Source organism: Protopterus annectens, chromosome 3.part0 (assembly GCF_019279795.1).
Source record: "Protopterus annectens isolate FY-2018-M chromosome 3.part0, PAN1.0, whole genome shotgun sequence".
In the NCBI taxonomy this organism is placed as follows: Eukaryota; Metazoa; Chordata; order Ceratodontiformes; family Protopteridae; genus Protopterus; species Protopterus annectens.
In genome coordinates, this window is record NC_056731.1 from 63596652 (window position 1) to 63613097 (window position 16446).

The window sequence follows — 16446 nt, forward strand, 5'->3', positions numbered from 1 at the left end:
GTAGCATTTAATGCCAATTGCCATCTCATTTCACAAATATCAAGATGCACATCCAATACTGCACCCTGACCATCCTTTTTTATTTGCTGTATTACACAAAATCTTAATATGTGCTCTGGATGTTGCTCTATGTGCCTAACTAGGGCATTAGTATTTTTCATGTGCCTAATATCCAGGATGTGTTCGCTAACTCTATCCCTGAACATCCTACAGGTTTTCCCTATATAACCCTATATACAGTGTTATTAACGATTGACGTGTGTAATTTATTTTCGGTCATTCCAAATGAAATAGGGTTGCAATGGTTAGAGCAACAATTATATAAAACTGGTGTATATGAACAGGACCGTATAAATACTTTTGTTACCTTAATGGAGGTTGTATTGAAGAACAACTATATTTATTTTGAGGGCCAGTATTACAAACAAAAAACTGGAGTAGCAATGGGAGCTGCGTGTGCTCCTATTTATGCAAATTACATTATGGCCTACAGGGAGCAAGAGTATGTTTTCACCAGTGAATATATGAAGTATATACAACAATACACCTGTTTTTGGATGACATATTTGTGGTATGGGATGGGCCAATTGAAGTCATGAAGGCCTTTATAGATTATATTAATTGTACAGTACAATTTTTTAGGTTCACCTATGAATATAGTAGTGAGGAAATTTCATATTTAGATGTAAAATTGAAGGTCAATCATGTGGAAAAATGTTTGGTTTCTGGTATATACAGAATGCCTACCTTTTCCAATTCTTACTTGAGCTATCAGAGCTGAAACCCTAACCATCAGAAAAAAGCAATAGTAAAAGGACAAATGGTTAGGGCAGCCAGAATGGCAAGCGAAAGTCAAGATTTTCTAAAAGAAATGGAGTTCATTAAAGGTATGTTCATTAATCGTGGATATCCTGTTGAATTGTGTGATTCCATTATGGAGGAAGTGAAATGTAAGAGGTTTAGTGGTGTTTATAAGGCAATTTTAACCAATGATTACCACAATGGGGGGGGGGGGTGTGCAAGAAAATACAGTTATTGGAGAAGTAAAAATAACAGAAAATGAAATTGATGTTAATACCAGTGTGGGGGAAACATTGTATTTTATCACTACATACAATTATGATGTGGATCACATAGTGGGAATAATAAATAGAAATTGGAAGTTATTAAAATTGGATAGTAACATATGGAGAAAATTGAACAACCCCCCCAAAAATCGTATATAGGAAAGGGAAGTCTTTCAAACAATTGTTCGAGTCAGCTGCAAACTCCAGTTGGGAGAATGTTAGGTGTGGTAGATGTAGTGTTTGTAAATATATTCTTGTTACAGGTGATAAAATTATTATTGAGGGAGAGGTTATTGGTATACATGGCCATTTTGATTGTCATGTTAAAAATGTTGTTTATATGGCTAAATGTGCAGGTTGTCCAGCTTTTCATATAGGGAAAACCTGTAGGATGTTCAGGGATAGAGTTAGCGAACACATCCTGGATATTAGGCACATGAAAAATACTAATGCCCTAGTTAGGCACATAGAGCAACATCCAGAGCACATATTTAGATTTTGTGTAATACAGCAAATAAAAAAGGATGATCAGGGTGCAGTATTGGATGTGCATCTTTATATTTGTGAAATGAGATGGCAATTGGCATTAAATGCTACAGTATTTCCAGGAATTAATGATAGCATAAGCATATTGCCCCTATTAAAATTAAAACACATCTTGGGTTGAAAATGTTATTTATAAAAAGATTTTAAGAAAGTTTTTTTATTTCTTATTGTTATGGAATGGTGTTTTCCAGAAAGAATTTTAAAAATTTCTTAACAAAATTCGTGAAAGTTAATGTTATATTTTTTATATGATTAACTATTATTGTTGTTTTTTAGACATTATGATATTATTTTGTTATGCAATTTAAGAACATTGGGTGTCATAAACAGTGTTTAGTTGATTGTATATGAAAATGTTTATTTTACATTTACATTTTGTGTATTTAACACATTTTGATATGTAACACAATATTGTGGAGATGGATTGAAAGTATAGTTTTTTTTACTTCAAAGGGTTAATGAAGTTAGATTTAGGATATGCTTGTTAGATTGAGCTTTGTCTGATAGGGTAATTGAAGGGGTGGGATGTATTTGTTGTAGTGTATGAGTGTATATAACATCAATGGAGTGGTTAAATGTGTTCATATTCTGAAGAAGTCTGTATAATAAAGATGAAACCTAGGTCAAATTCGTGTATCTGGTCTGTATATTTGACTCTACCGTCTCTGGTCAATAGGGTCCTTCCTGGTGTTTTCTGTCAACTTGTTAGTAGTTTGGATACATATCCAGGATGACAGGTGAATGCACATTTTATTGCCACTGCATAAGAAGAAAGGAAGCATTCAATTATGGGTGGCACAGAGGTATCAAACGTATACCACACTGCATGAAAATGTTTGGGAGGGCGATTTTTAAACGAAGAAGCAGAGTAGTACAAAAAAAGATGGGAAATGATCAGTTCAGATGCAGACCAGGATGCAGGACAACTAGCCCAATGTTTGCAGTTTGACACACACTGTCAAAGAATCTGAAGATGAGGAAATACCCCACACAAATCTACCTTTTGTGTATTTGCACACCCCCTGCAAATTATACATACCAACTCTGAGATTACACTACAGTGAGGAAAAGGGTAAATTTCCAGATCCGCACTGTACCGCGATCTCTATAAAAAGCTTTGGGTTTTCAAACACTTGATCATATGGTCTCGACCATATCAGTTTCAAGTTTCTGTAAACTTGATCAACTGATAGGGACCCATAAATATAAATGCACACACACACACACACACACACACACACACACACACACACACACACACACACACACACACAGACTACATATATATATATATATATATATATATATATATATATATATATATATATATATGGGTCTACTTTAATTCACTGAAAACTCATTTCACTGAATCACATTTCACTGAATGTAAGTACTGTTGGGCAAATGAAATGTATATCCCCTTTTCCCCACTGTAGTGCAATCCTGGAGTTAGTATATATAGTTAGGGGGGTGTCGGTGGCGTAGCGCCCCACCTACTTAGCTTTTATATTTATGAATCTCATTTCACTGAAAGCTAACAATATAAAACCAAAAGTAGGTGGGGGGCTAGAAGACTAAATCACATAATTAGTCTCACAATGACACATTAATCCAGCATGAAAGTATATCCCGTCTAGATAATTCATAACATTGGCATAATATGCCCCAGGGAAATCCCTGACAAACTGATCCATGGTTTCAATGATGCACTTTCTACCTAACATAGCAGTCTCATCCATTTAATGTCATTGTGTTCCTCCCCCTTGGAGCCAGGCTGAAGTGGTTCCTATGTACAAATTTGAAGACAGACTGGACACACACCATTAATGGCCAATTGGCCTAACAAGCATTTTGGAAAATGCCTTTAAAGACTGAAGAAAAACACTTATTTGTTAATCAATCCAAGGCCTAGGAAATGCATCAATCAGCATGGAAGGGGGGAGGGTCAATAGATTTTTTATGATTACTGAGACTACTGATGGCAGACTTCAAGTTACTGCAGAGTACATTCATCTGTCAAATGCATTTGATAGAATCCTACATCTTAATCTTGTAGACTTAATAAAATTCACTGCCAATTAAACCTTACAAGAACGGTTGTATTATGATATGGCTGTCCAAGATTATTAAGGTTATACCAATCAGCCATTCTTATAAATGGAAAGCAATAACTAATGAAGTTGCTCGTGGCTTAATTTTCATACAAATGACACATATGAACTGTTATTTATAGAAATCTGCTGATAACCACAAGTTAAGGAATTACTCCTCATCCCAAGTATGTGATAAGATTTTAGAACACTCTGAATAAGTTTTATTAAGTGGTGTAATAATTCCAATTTTAGTTTGATACTGAAAAATCTGCACAATGTTGTTTGGTCGTAAAACAATAGTGAAACCACACTATTGGATAACTCATTTCTAAAAATTATTAATTCATACAATTATGAATCACTGGAAAAAAACATCAGTTTCAATAGAAAAATAGCTTATACGATAATTAAGGCTTATGGTGTGTTAAACATGATTTTTAGGTATATGTCACACTCTGTTTTCCTTGTTTAGCCTACACCAGGATTTAATAATGTGCACTATTTAAAAAAAATGCACATTAGCCAATTACAAAGGACCCAGACAGTATGCAACTTCTATGATTTATAAAATAAATGGTAAATAATCATCGATACTGAGAAATATGAACTCATATTCTGTCAATTACTGGCTCATAACAGGAAGATTATGTACAGTAATAAATAATATAAATGTGTTTGTTATACTAGTACTACTCTCCCTTGGAAAATATTCTCATTCTAGATAGCTTAGTAACAGAGGCCTATTATAAGCAATTCCCATGAATGGTTCAAAAAGAGTTACGATCATTGTCCCTCATATTAATGAAGTTATGGAACAGACTCTTCAATTAGGTGTTCTTTATGAACTTGATCACTTAATGGAAAACAACACATTTTTTAGAAGTTTACCTAGATCGTGATGCCCATAAGCTTGTGAGGATATTATGAAACTAGGAGACATTGAACAGATTTATTTTATTTTAGTATTCTTAGAAGCATAGTAACATTTACACCTGAAGCAGAATCAGTCTGCACTGGAGTAATTACTGTACCGATACAAGAGTTTGCTTCTTATTTATTCAGACATTATTTTCTATTCTGCTCTTGATGTCTACTGTGATTGTTAAAATCTTGACACATAATAATTATCAGTCTAAGACAAGTACTTTTTGAAAAGCAGTGGTAGGCCAGTTTTAGTCTTTTTAAGATGGGTATTCCTCAGTTTTACACATTGACAGATCTTAGAATCCAGGCAAATAAAAATAAGTGTAGCACACTCCCACTTTTGATTAAATAAGCTGCATTTCCTTGACATGGACATTCCTGAGCAATCTCTCCACTTCTGTTACTGTCTCATCTTGAGTGAATTACTTCAGTAGCGTGTATATACTGTACTGCTTTTGGAACACTGGGATTCCTTTAACAGACACTTCCAAATTAATTCATTTTTGTGATGAGATTGGGAAAATTATTCTGTCTGGAATAAATCTTATCTTCATGGTCAGACATAACTCAGGACTGGGGCCCCATAAGTCTGCAGAGGTTATGCAGTCTAGATTACATGGACTTGTTTTCAAGAAAATAATTATGTGGCAAAATATATAAACACTAAAGGCATTGATGTAAATGAATACTACTACTGGTTACATATTGTACAACTGCACAAGTCTTACTTTTTCCAAGTAAAAGTACATTCATTTCATTGATATTCTACATTATTTTTAATTTTAAAAAAAGGCAGTGCTAGTGGCAGAAGGCACTTCTAAAACACTATTTCCTGTGCTCAGAAATATAACAGCTGGTCTACTTTGTGGGGATATATACAACTTAGACAGCTACTTTCGAATTTTGACAGCATCTGAGCAGCATTTTAATAACCAGCATCACTTCCCTCTTCAGAAACTCCTTTTGAGGAAAACAGCTGCATTTATTGTTCTGTAAAGTACATTCTTAATTTTATATTCTGAATAAACTCCAATGGAACTTAAAAATCACTCAACAGAATCCTTTGTGCAGATCATTCAGCTTTGTTCTGGTACCAAGTGCTTCCTGCACACAGAAATTATATCATGCCCTGTGAAAATCAAAGTGAACAGCTAATGTTTAATGTTTTATACAGGTAACAATCTGGAAAAAGGGTTGGTATGTTTTTCAGCAGAATGGGACTGCTCTGCTGAGGTAACATACCACAATAATACCTGTAACTAATAACAAGGATGGCTATTTGTATGTAGCTTTTGAGAGATGGCAGGTTGAAATTAAAGATTTGTAGTATGTTATTAGATGAGATTCCTTTGGAGAGTTATTTTGTGCCTGCCACGGTAATATGTAACTGTATATGAGTCAGCAGGACTTCTTCTGAGTGTCAAAATAAAGATGTGGATTACTCTACAAAGGGAGAGTTCTGTCAAAATACCTAAAAAGTAGACACAATACTGCACAACAGAATTAGCTAATGTATTTTATACATCAGTCATTGTAACTTGTTTGCCACCTGCACCCATAAATGAACAGATGCTCTACCAGGTCGTCTACCTCATCAGTGTTAACTTCAGAATAAGTGCTGTTGAATTGAACTATCAGAAATACTGGTAATAGGTCATAATCCCTCTTCCACTGAAATACCATTACTGAATGTCTGCTTACTGTTTACTCGCTGGCTGTTTTAATAGTCAATATAAAACCCTGAATGATGATCCATTGAGAACAATGATACAAAAGAATGGATATCAAATCAAAAACAGATAAAAACATTCATTAATGATTCCTTCATTCCTCGAAACAACCACTAGCCTCCATCTTCTTCCTCAACCTCATCTTTTTTCTGAGTATCTCACACAACTTTTCTGGGTGCTATTAAATATATCCTTTTACTAAGCAAGTGGTTTGACTTTTTAAACAAAAGAGCATTGTACCTTCCAAATCTTTGCGCTAAGGAAGTAAGGACGTACTTGGGGAATAGTAGACCATGCTGGAAGCAATCATTCTATGGTGAATGGTCAATATCTTTGACAGACAAAAAAAGGATCAATGTGCAGAGACATTACAATGCACAAACCCACAAAGTATGTAATGCACAGCCTGTCACTCTCTTGACTGTAGCCTGCAAAGTGTGTGATTAGCAGGGTCCCTGTAGGAAGTGGTAAATCCTGCACACACACACACACATATCCTCCCCCAAAAAAGGAGAACTGGTCAAAAGCAATTTCACCCTATCTCCCAGCTTAACTTTTCAGCAAACTGGATCCATTTAGTGCCATATCCAGCACCAAGCAACTAGGCAGCTGCCTTGGGCCAGATGCTGGCAAGGGGGCCTGGCCCTTACATTAAATTAAAAAAAAAAAAGTTTACTTTTCTGATTGACCTTCTAGTGTCACTTCAAGAATGTTTGTGTCTTTCGGCTTTTCCCAGTTAGGGGTCGCCACAGCGGAACTCCAATCTGCTAATGATTGGCAGTTGATTTTTACGTACCAGCTTGCCAGGCCTGACGCACAACCTTCAATGAAGGTACGCCCATTCACGCATGTCTCCACGCAGAAGATGCTCTAGCTGAGAATCGAACCAGACAGCATCTTACTGTGAGGCAACAACGCTACCGCAGCACCACCACCGTGGGTTAGTGTCACTTCAAGAATAAGATTAAAAAAAAAAAACAATGAAAGCTTCCCACTTTGCCCATGTCTACCTTCTGCTACACAACAAAAGTTTCCTTCTTTGCTCATGTCCACCTCCTCCTGCTTCTTGCTTTCAGCCAATGAAACAGGTGCAAGTGTGCACAAAGGGATTGTGCAACATTTTAAAATCAGAACAACAGTGCAACAGTTTGGAGTTGCAGCACAGCACTTTGCATTCAGCAGAGAACCCATGCAGGTACAATCAGTATGTTTGAAGTTACAACGTGTGTGTGTGTGTGTGTGTGTGTGTGTGTGTGTGTGTGTGTGTGTGTGTGTGTGTGTGTGTGTGTGTGTGTGTGTGTGTGTGTGTGTGTGTGTGTGTGTGTGTGTGTGTGTGTTAAACTGGAATATTTTTGGCTACTGTGTTAGTGTGAAACAAATTTGAAATATGTGACTTTAGTCATTATTATTGTTAATGTTTTGACACCAACATCTGGGAATGATGTAGTCAACAATGTACCTATAATTGATGGGTCTTGGAGATGACTGTAGATATAAATGTAGACTCCACCACTGGTCAAATGCATTTTCAATGAAAATAAGTTTCAAGAGAAGAGAAGTTTACTGTTGTTCATGCTAAGTGTGGTTTCAGTGTAAGACTATTCTCTTTTGTTTAGCAAAAAGTCATTAGTATTTGTGATATAAAATTTGAAATAAAGTTTTTAAATCAAACCTCTGTTAGCACTGTAAAATTAAAGAATAAAATAGTATGCACACTGACAGATTTGAACAGTGTTTATGGTAACTGGCGAGAGACAGCCAAGTAATGGGACACTGGAATGGTTGCAGTGGGCTGACCCATTACCATGATCCAGCTCTGGATCAATTCCTAAAGCAAAGTCACTGGCAGCAGAGATAGCTGCAACAGTGGATAGGCCAAAGCCATTTGTTTTAGCATAAAGTAAAAAACGTGAGACAAAATATCTTACACCAGTTATTTAAAGATTTAAACCCATGTCCCCCTTCCCCAATTTATACTCTAACTCCACTGTGATTTTACAATTGGTTAAGACATACTTAATTGCGATGTATAATACTTTGTTTCTAAATAAAAGTTGGGATATTTTCAGCAATTCTGACTTTTGCGGAACATATGTAATGAGTTGCCAATGGCATGCATCTCCAAGAAAGAAATATTACAGCAACATTTAACATTTTGTTAGTAATTTTTTATTACTTATATGCTTTAGGTTGCATGATGTTTCTTTTCAAATATCCATATTCTTTGCATTGTCTATCTTCATGGGTATGCTGCAAAGTGTAATACAGTGTTTATACAAGGTACGCATCACTAGCACCAAGAACAAAAAATAACCGCATCACATCTACATATCAGTCTTTTACACACACTGCCACTTTTCATTTGTTGCATGGTTTTAGAAGTCGCTAAACAGCTTTAAAGTGGTGGGCAACTGCATTGTTCTTCCAAGGGAGCCCGAACCTAGGAATACTGATAGTTTAAAGATTTTTTCACCATCAAAATTAAAGCAAACTCTAGAGCTAACATACATTAACTTCTCTAAAAAGAGATATCAATTGATATAAATTCTTATTCATGTAAAGGTAGCCATATTTAACAGCTCTGTATAAAGCAGTACACTTTTTAATGAAAGGGATATCTGAGTCTTGAACGCAGTAGCAGCACCAGTGCCTATTGAAATGACTTCCACTGTTTCTGTGTTAAAATTCTTATTATCATGCATGCATCACCTCTGAACAAGTAGCACAAGATGACACACACACACACACACACACACACACATATATATATATATATATATATATATATATATATATATATATATATATATATATGTGTGTGTGTGTGTGTGTGTATATATCTATCTATCTATACACATATATATATATATATATATATATATATATATATATATATATATATATATATATATATATACATTTTTTCTTAAACATCACTGTATAGCTGCCACACTGCCATACCATTCCTCAATGGACTAAGGGGTGAAGGTGTGTACTTTGCCTTTTTTTTATACAGTTTGCAACTAGGTTTGCTTAAAGAATCTGATGTTAATGCAATTATTCTACCACAGAAGTTTAATAAGCAGCCAAAGTCAAGAGATGAAAATGTAGAGCAGTGAAGGATGAGAATAATAAGGAAAATCTAGCTGAGAATGAAGAAATGCAAATGTATGGGATGATAGTGAAAGCAAGAATAATGTGTGACACATGCAAGAACATCAGTGAAAAGAAACAAATAACTCACACAAAACTGTTTGAGGTTGAAATACACTAAAAATGTATACCAATGCTTAAAATATGTGTCTTTATAAACTGATGCTTTACAGGGAAAATGCACTTGAATGCTATAAAGAAACTGCTTGATCACACAATGTACAACTATCATATTGCATTTATTGGGCTGGACATTAAAAGACAATTATACCATGGCCAAAATAATCTAACCATTAAGATGGCAATAAAATTGTTTTACTACTTTTGATAAAAGTTTAATGATAAACAACACTCCAGAATAGGATGCACAGCTTCTGTCAGCTGACACTTCTGTGTAGGAAAAGAACAGCAGTGAGATTGAGTGCGACGAGATATAGCCACTAATTTAAAGTGGATGAGTGCGACGAGATATAGCCACTAATTTAAAGTGGATGAGTGCGACGAGATATAGCCACTAATTTAAAGTGGAATTTATTTTCAGGAAATTAGCTACATACAGACTGTTTTCAACATATATTATGGTGATATTCAGAAAAGCCTAGCACAACGGAGATGCCTGAGCATGGAAGGTTTCCCCATCAAGCTAACCCTTTCTGATTTACAAATTGCTGTACCCACTTACTGGGGCCTCAGTATGACGGCAGTCTCGTAATGAAAGTGGCATATTAATATTGCAGTTCAGGGGGCTGGCTAATCCTAATTAGTCACATGCACTCCCGTGGTTTAGAATATATATTTATACATTGAGATACAGGCCATACAATGTATGACTGAACAGAATATGCTAGAAATTCATAGGATACCACAAGAAGCGTTATTATAATACAGAGATCACATGCAGTCTAGTGATGTGAAAGAAGTAATAAGGGTTACAAGTACTGGTGGTACTATCACTGTCACACAAGTCAAGTAATTAACCAAAACTGGTCTGTTTTAAAGGAAGATAGATTTTTGGGGGACACACTTACAGATTCATGTTTTTTTTTTAAATTCAGAATTGGTAAAAGCTTAGGACAGCATTTAAATACACACAAAACAAATTGGCTTTTTTTATGAGTGCCTCAACATTGGCAGAAAACAGTAATTAAAGGAAATAACCCTTGTTGCACCTATAGTATATGTAAATGTACAGATCCTGTATTATTTAATATTTTGTTTAGTACTATGCCAATAGATAAATCTTGCTGCATCTCAAAGTATGATGACTGCTATAAGACTGGAGAGTAAGTTGGAGTCTTCATAAATAGCAGAGAAAATTCTGAAGTCATTGTTATATGTCAAAAATGAGAAATGGGCTAGGAATCTGGGTTTACAGTGCAGACAAAATAAGTGCAATGTTCTGTTTTTTGATAAACTATGTATATGGTATCCAATAAATCTTTCCTTATTTGTATTAACTGAACTTAATAGTTATTAAGATTTGGGAATTACTATTGGTAATAAATTTGATTTTTGAGTAGATGCTGTGACTGTACAACATAGCGCATTGAAGAAAATAGGTTGTATTTTTAAAAATATTACAACAAAGAATGAAAGATGCACGATAACCTTACATAAAACTTATGCTAGACCGATAATAGAGTATCATAGCATTTCCTGTATATATTGTGAGGGCCAACTTAATATTTCAGAGAAAATTCAAAGGAGTTTAAAAAAAAATAATAATATTGAGGAAATGGATTATGCAAACAGGTGTAGGGTTTTAAATTTACATACTGTCCATTACAGATATATTTGCTGTAAGCTGAAACTTGATTAATAGTGTTAAGCACATCCTTGCAGACCCACTCCTTAAACTGAATAATCTAAGTTTAGTTACTGGTTTCATCCCTGATGTGTGAAGCACAACAGTGGAGATGACTCTCTTTAATGGTAACCTTACAACTGGCACATGTAGATACAAACCTATTAAGCTTACAGGCCTGCTTTGCAAAGCCATGAAATGTATTATAAGTGATGCCCTAAACTGTAGTATCAAGAATATTTTTAGACTTGACTCCCAACAGTATGGCTTTGTAAAGGGTAGACCACTTCTGCTGAATCTTGTAAACTTCTTTGAAATAGTTACAGATGCTGTACATGGTGGCCATGCCATACACCCATGACCTGGCCAAGGTCTTAAATAGCATTTTCTATGCTGACATAATATAGAAGCCAAATGCTTTAAAAAAAGCAAACAAACATATGTAGTAAGATGGATAGCAAATTTGTTGAACCAACATATATGCAAGTTGCGGGCACCTCGTCATGAAGAAATAAAGTGTCCAGCAGTGTCCCTTAGGGTTTGGTTCTGAGATCTCTCTCCTTTTTGGCCTTTATTTCTCTGGCACCATCTCTTTGTGCACACTTGTTCCTGTTTCACTGGCTAAAAGATGGGAGCAGTAGGAGGAGCAAAGCCGGAAATTTTAGTTGTTTTTTATTATTCTTTTTTATAAGCTTTTTTATTATTATTCTTAAAGTGACACTACAAGGTCACTCAGAAAAATAATAAAACTTTTCTTTTTTTAATGAACACTCTAGTAAACTTGTATTAAAAATGCCCTCTAACTAAACAGAAAAATGAGCAGAATCATCATTTTTTGCAGATAAACTCTTCCCTCATCATACTGAATAGACAGAATACCACTAAAATTATACTGTAGTCAGAGACCTGGAAGCCAGGAACGTGGGTTTATAACTCCCTCTCGTTCGACTATCATGTGACATCAGTTGTCAGGAAATCCTTTTATTTATCACAGTTAATTACCAAAGGAATATTACCAAGGTATAAAGAGGTAATTAGATTTTTAACTACAATACCCAGTTTGGGATATATCTCATTAAACATAAACAATTAGAAAGATCACAAAGGATCCTAAGCAAAAAAAAAAAAAAAATGCAGGCCTAACGTTCCTGAGCTCTAAAGATTCGTTGGATGCTTTATACCTTTTTCTTATCTTATAGACTTCAGATATGAGATTTCAGTCTCTGTTATAGTGCCAATTGGTTGTACTGGATACCACGTACCTGTGTAAGTCTAATTGCTCCACCAACTTTAGAATCCTCAAAAGAAAACAAGGTAGAGGGACAAGCCTACAAGCCAGTGCCTTTCTAAGCTGTGAAATAAACTTTCCATGCATATCAATGAGACTCATTATTTTCCTTTAAACATATCCCAGATGACTGGATGGGGTTCACAAATTTACTCCAAAATTGACTGGAGAAAGTAGGTGCGACCTGGGGAAGGGTACTGACATAGCATAAATGGTCACAAGAATCAATATTCTTAGAATATCAATCTATGAATCTAAGGACCAAAAATACTGCTATGCTTATAAAATATAACATTAGAAAAATATTAAACATTGAAGGCATGGGTTGTTCACTTTTTACCCATTTTGTTCCAATTAGACCACCCTGGCTTACCCTCATTACATAACTGCTACAGCTGTTGGCAAATACTGCAAAAACCAAAACCAGCACTGATTACTGATTAAATACATTAAATTGCCTCTTGCTTGTTATACTTATATCAGGGCAGTGTCTGAAATATATATCACAGCATAGAATTACTTCAAGTGCTATGCATCTTGCAGAAGCTGTAGCAGTATTTTTAGTAATAGAATGTCATAATGACCCTTCACTCCTGAAAAAAATATCATATCACCCTGAATATAAGTGGAATGATAAATATGCAATTCACATTTCTGAATTGGTACAAATAATTTATAATTACAACTTCTCTCTTTTCTTTGTGCTGATATGCTTTTTGTATAACATCCTTGTAGCTGATTTATTTGCCAGTCATAGCATTTTTTTTTTTTTTTAATCTATTTTATTTATTTATTTATTTTACATTACATAACCAGGAAAGTCTGACTGAATGCAAGTCCTTTTTCAGCGGAGGCCAGGGGAGAAAAGCTCCACATTTAACACAGGTTAAAATCTCATCATATAACAAAGATTACATTTATTTACACATTTACAAAGCATAAAAATAAAGCTATGATAGTTCTAAAAACTGTACATCAGTAAAAACCTTCAGAATGATATAATACTATAGCATATACACCAATTGCCACTACTTGGAAGAAGGAGAGTGTTGAGAGATACAGAAAAGCTTGAGGAATGAGACTAGGAAGAATAAGAGAAGTCTACAGCCTCAAAATGAGGGAGGGGTATTTGCCCTAGGGTGAGCCATAAGAAGATGGAGTTAGACTATCCTGGGATGCCACAGTGGCATGTCCAGTTAGTTTGTAGGTGCCTTTTTACAGATTTCTTGAATTGAGATAAGGATGTTGCAGCTGATATATTAGGCGACAGAGAGTTCCATTTTTTTTGGCTATATAGTTTGAGTAGAGGGAGGCCCCAGCAGAGTTGTTGAACTTAGTGACTTGAAGAAGAGGTTTGTTGTTGGAGCGTAGAACCCTAGTACTGGAATAAGAGTGTATTAGGCTCTGTAATGCAGAGGTTTTCTCGGTGTAGTAAAGAATCTTATAGGTTAGTATAAGCTAGTTATACAGTAGAAGATGGGGAAGTTCAAGCCAGTTAAGTTGTTTAACGGCTGAGCAGTGGTATGTTTGGTATGGGCTTTTGGTGGAGAATCTTGCAATTTTGTTATAGCAGGCAGCAAGTTTAGTTATATCTGATTTCCTGAGATTGGTGAGGATGGGAGAAACATATAGAATTGTGGAAATAAGATGGGTTTGTGCTATTTTAGCTCTGGTACTGTTTCTGATGAATTGTTTATTTCTACATAGTCTCCCCAGTTTTTTATGTACTTTCTTTATCATGAGTGAGATGTGGATGTCAAATTTCATGTTGCAGTCTATCTCAACATCTAGTAGTTTGGTGTGAGTGACTGGAGAGATGGTTGTTTTGTTGTTAGAAAAGATAGTAAATGTGGGTGGGGAGCAGAGTGATTAGTAGGGTGTAAAATGGGAAGTTTAGTTTTATTGCGTATAAGTATTAATTGGGAGTTGGTAAGCCATTCTTCCACAGAGAGGGAAAAGGCTTGTGTTTGGACCTGCAATTTTTGGAGGAAAGTAGAAGAGCAGATTATTGTGGAGACATCCACATACTGGATGACTGAGGCATGTAGAGCAGAAGTATGGAGGTTATTGGTAAAGACAGAAAAGAGTAAACGCCCAAGGATGGAGACTTGGGGAACTCCCAGAGTGACAGGTAATAAAGGTGAGAGTTCTTGCCTCCGCGGAACTGCTTGCTGCCTACCTGTCAAGTAGCTTTGGAACCAGGTATAGGTGGATTTACTAAGGATTTAGGTCAGAGAGTGATTTAATCAGCTTGTTGTGGTTGACCATATCAGATGCCTTAGAGAGGTCAAGAAAGATGGCAGAGACATAGTTGTCATTATTTCTGTGGTTGCTTACTATGTGGGTGAATGACATAAGTGAGTTGTGGTGCTGTGATGGGGCCTGAAGCCATGTTGAGTGTTTGTGAGAAGGTTATGGGTAATGAGATAATGCATGATTTGTGCGTATATACACCTCTCCAATATTTTGGACAGAGATGAGAGTATTGCTATGAGCCAATAGTTGGTTAACTTTTTTGAGTCGCCTCCTTTGTGGAGAGGTATAATGTGAGAAATTTTCCAGATTACAGGAACTAAATTTTTGGATATCAAATAGTTGATAAGAATGGAAACAGGGTATGCAATGGCATCAGCAGCTATTTTCATGAATTCTGTTGGCAGTTTATGTGCAGCTAAGGTGGTAGGTTTTAGTTTCTTCAGTAGTTTTTAATAATATCAGTAGAGACAGGATGGGATGTTAGGCCATTAGTATCATTATGGTACTTGGGTAGTTGGTAGGAGGATGGATAGTTTTCAGAGTTAGCAAGAACAATAATGGATCCAGTGAAGAATTTGTTAAAAGTTGTGACAACATTGAGGGAGGTATCAGTTATGGTAGAAGTGGGAGTTCTTGATTTTCCAGGAAGGAGAATATTGTTAACAGCTGTCCAGAACTTTGGGGGTTATTTTGATATTTAGTTTGTATATTATGGTAGTAGCTAATTTTGTCTAGTTTGACAAATTTTTTGATTTGTTATGGAGTTCAAGATATGCCTACTTGTCTGTATGGGATCTGGTTTTGTGCCAGTGGGTCTAGGCCTTTCTTTTCTCTGGATTTCAGAAGTAATCTAGTCTCTTTGTTCATCCAGGGAACATAGTTGGATTTAATTTTGATAGTTCTGGGAGGGGCTTGGGAGTTTAGGATATCTAAGAAGGTAGAAATGAAGTATTGTACAGCTTCATTAAGTTTGAGCTTTTTAAGAGGAGTCCAGTTACAAATTTTTACTGCATTAATAAAGCTGGCTGGGTTGAAGTTTTTCTTGTTTATTATTAACTGGTAAATAGTGGGTTTTTCTTGATATGCATGAAGTCTTATTACAAAAGTTGATAAGTGGTCACTTAGGCTGTCAGGGAGGCATCCAGACAGACCGATAAATGTTGGTCTGTTTGTCAGAATCCAGTCAAGTACTTACTGCCTTTTGGTGGATTTGTCAATTCTAGTGGGAGACTGGATGAGATTGTTAAAAATGGAGCTTGGTGAAGTTGGTGGGAGAGTTAGAGTTACGATTTAACCAATCTATGTTCAAGTTCCCCAAGATGATGGTTTCATGTTGGAGGCTCTCAGAGGCCCAGTGAAGTAGGGTCTCTAGTGTGGGAATGTTGCTCCTTGGGTAGTATATAGCACCAATTATAATGACAATTTTTCTGGGGTTTAGTTTTAGTTTAGCAATTATAATTTCTGTATTGGATAAGTTAGGTATGTGTAGTTTTCTATGTTTAGTTGATTTTAAAATAGTAAAGCTACACCGCTTCCTGTTTTGGATGTACGATAATTTCATAAGATATTATAGCCAGGTGGTAGA

At 35.6% G+C, this 16446-nt stretch overlaps 1 protein-coding gene across 2 annotated transcripts in view; it reads right to left on the reverse strand.

Annotated features, from left to right (window-relative positions):
* Positions 1-16446, reverse strand: part of GABBR2 (gamma-aminobutyric acid type B receptor subunit 2) — a 3943409-nt gene that overhangs the window by 2259032 nt on the left and 1667931 nt on the right. The window lies entirely within an intron of this gene.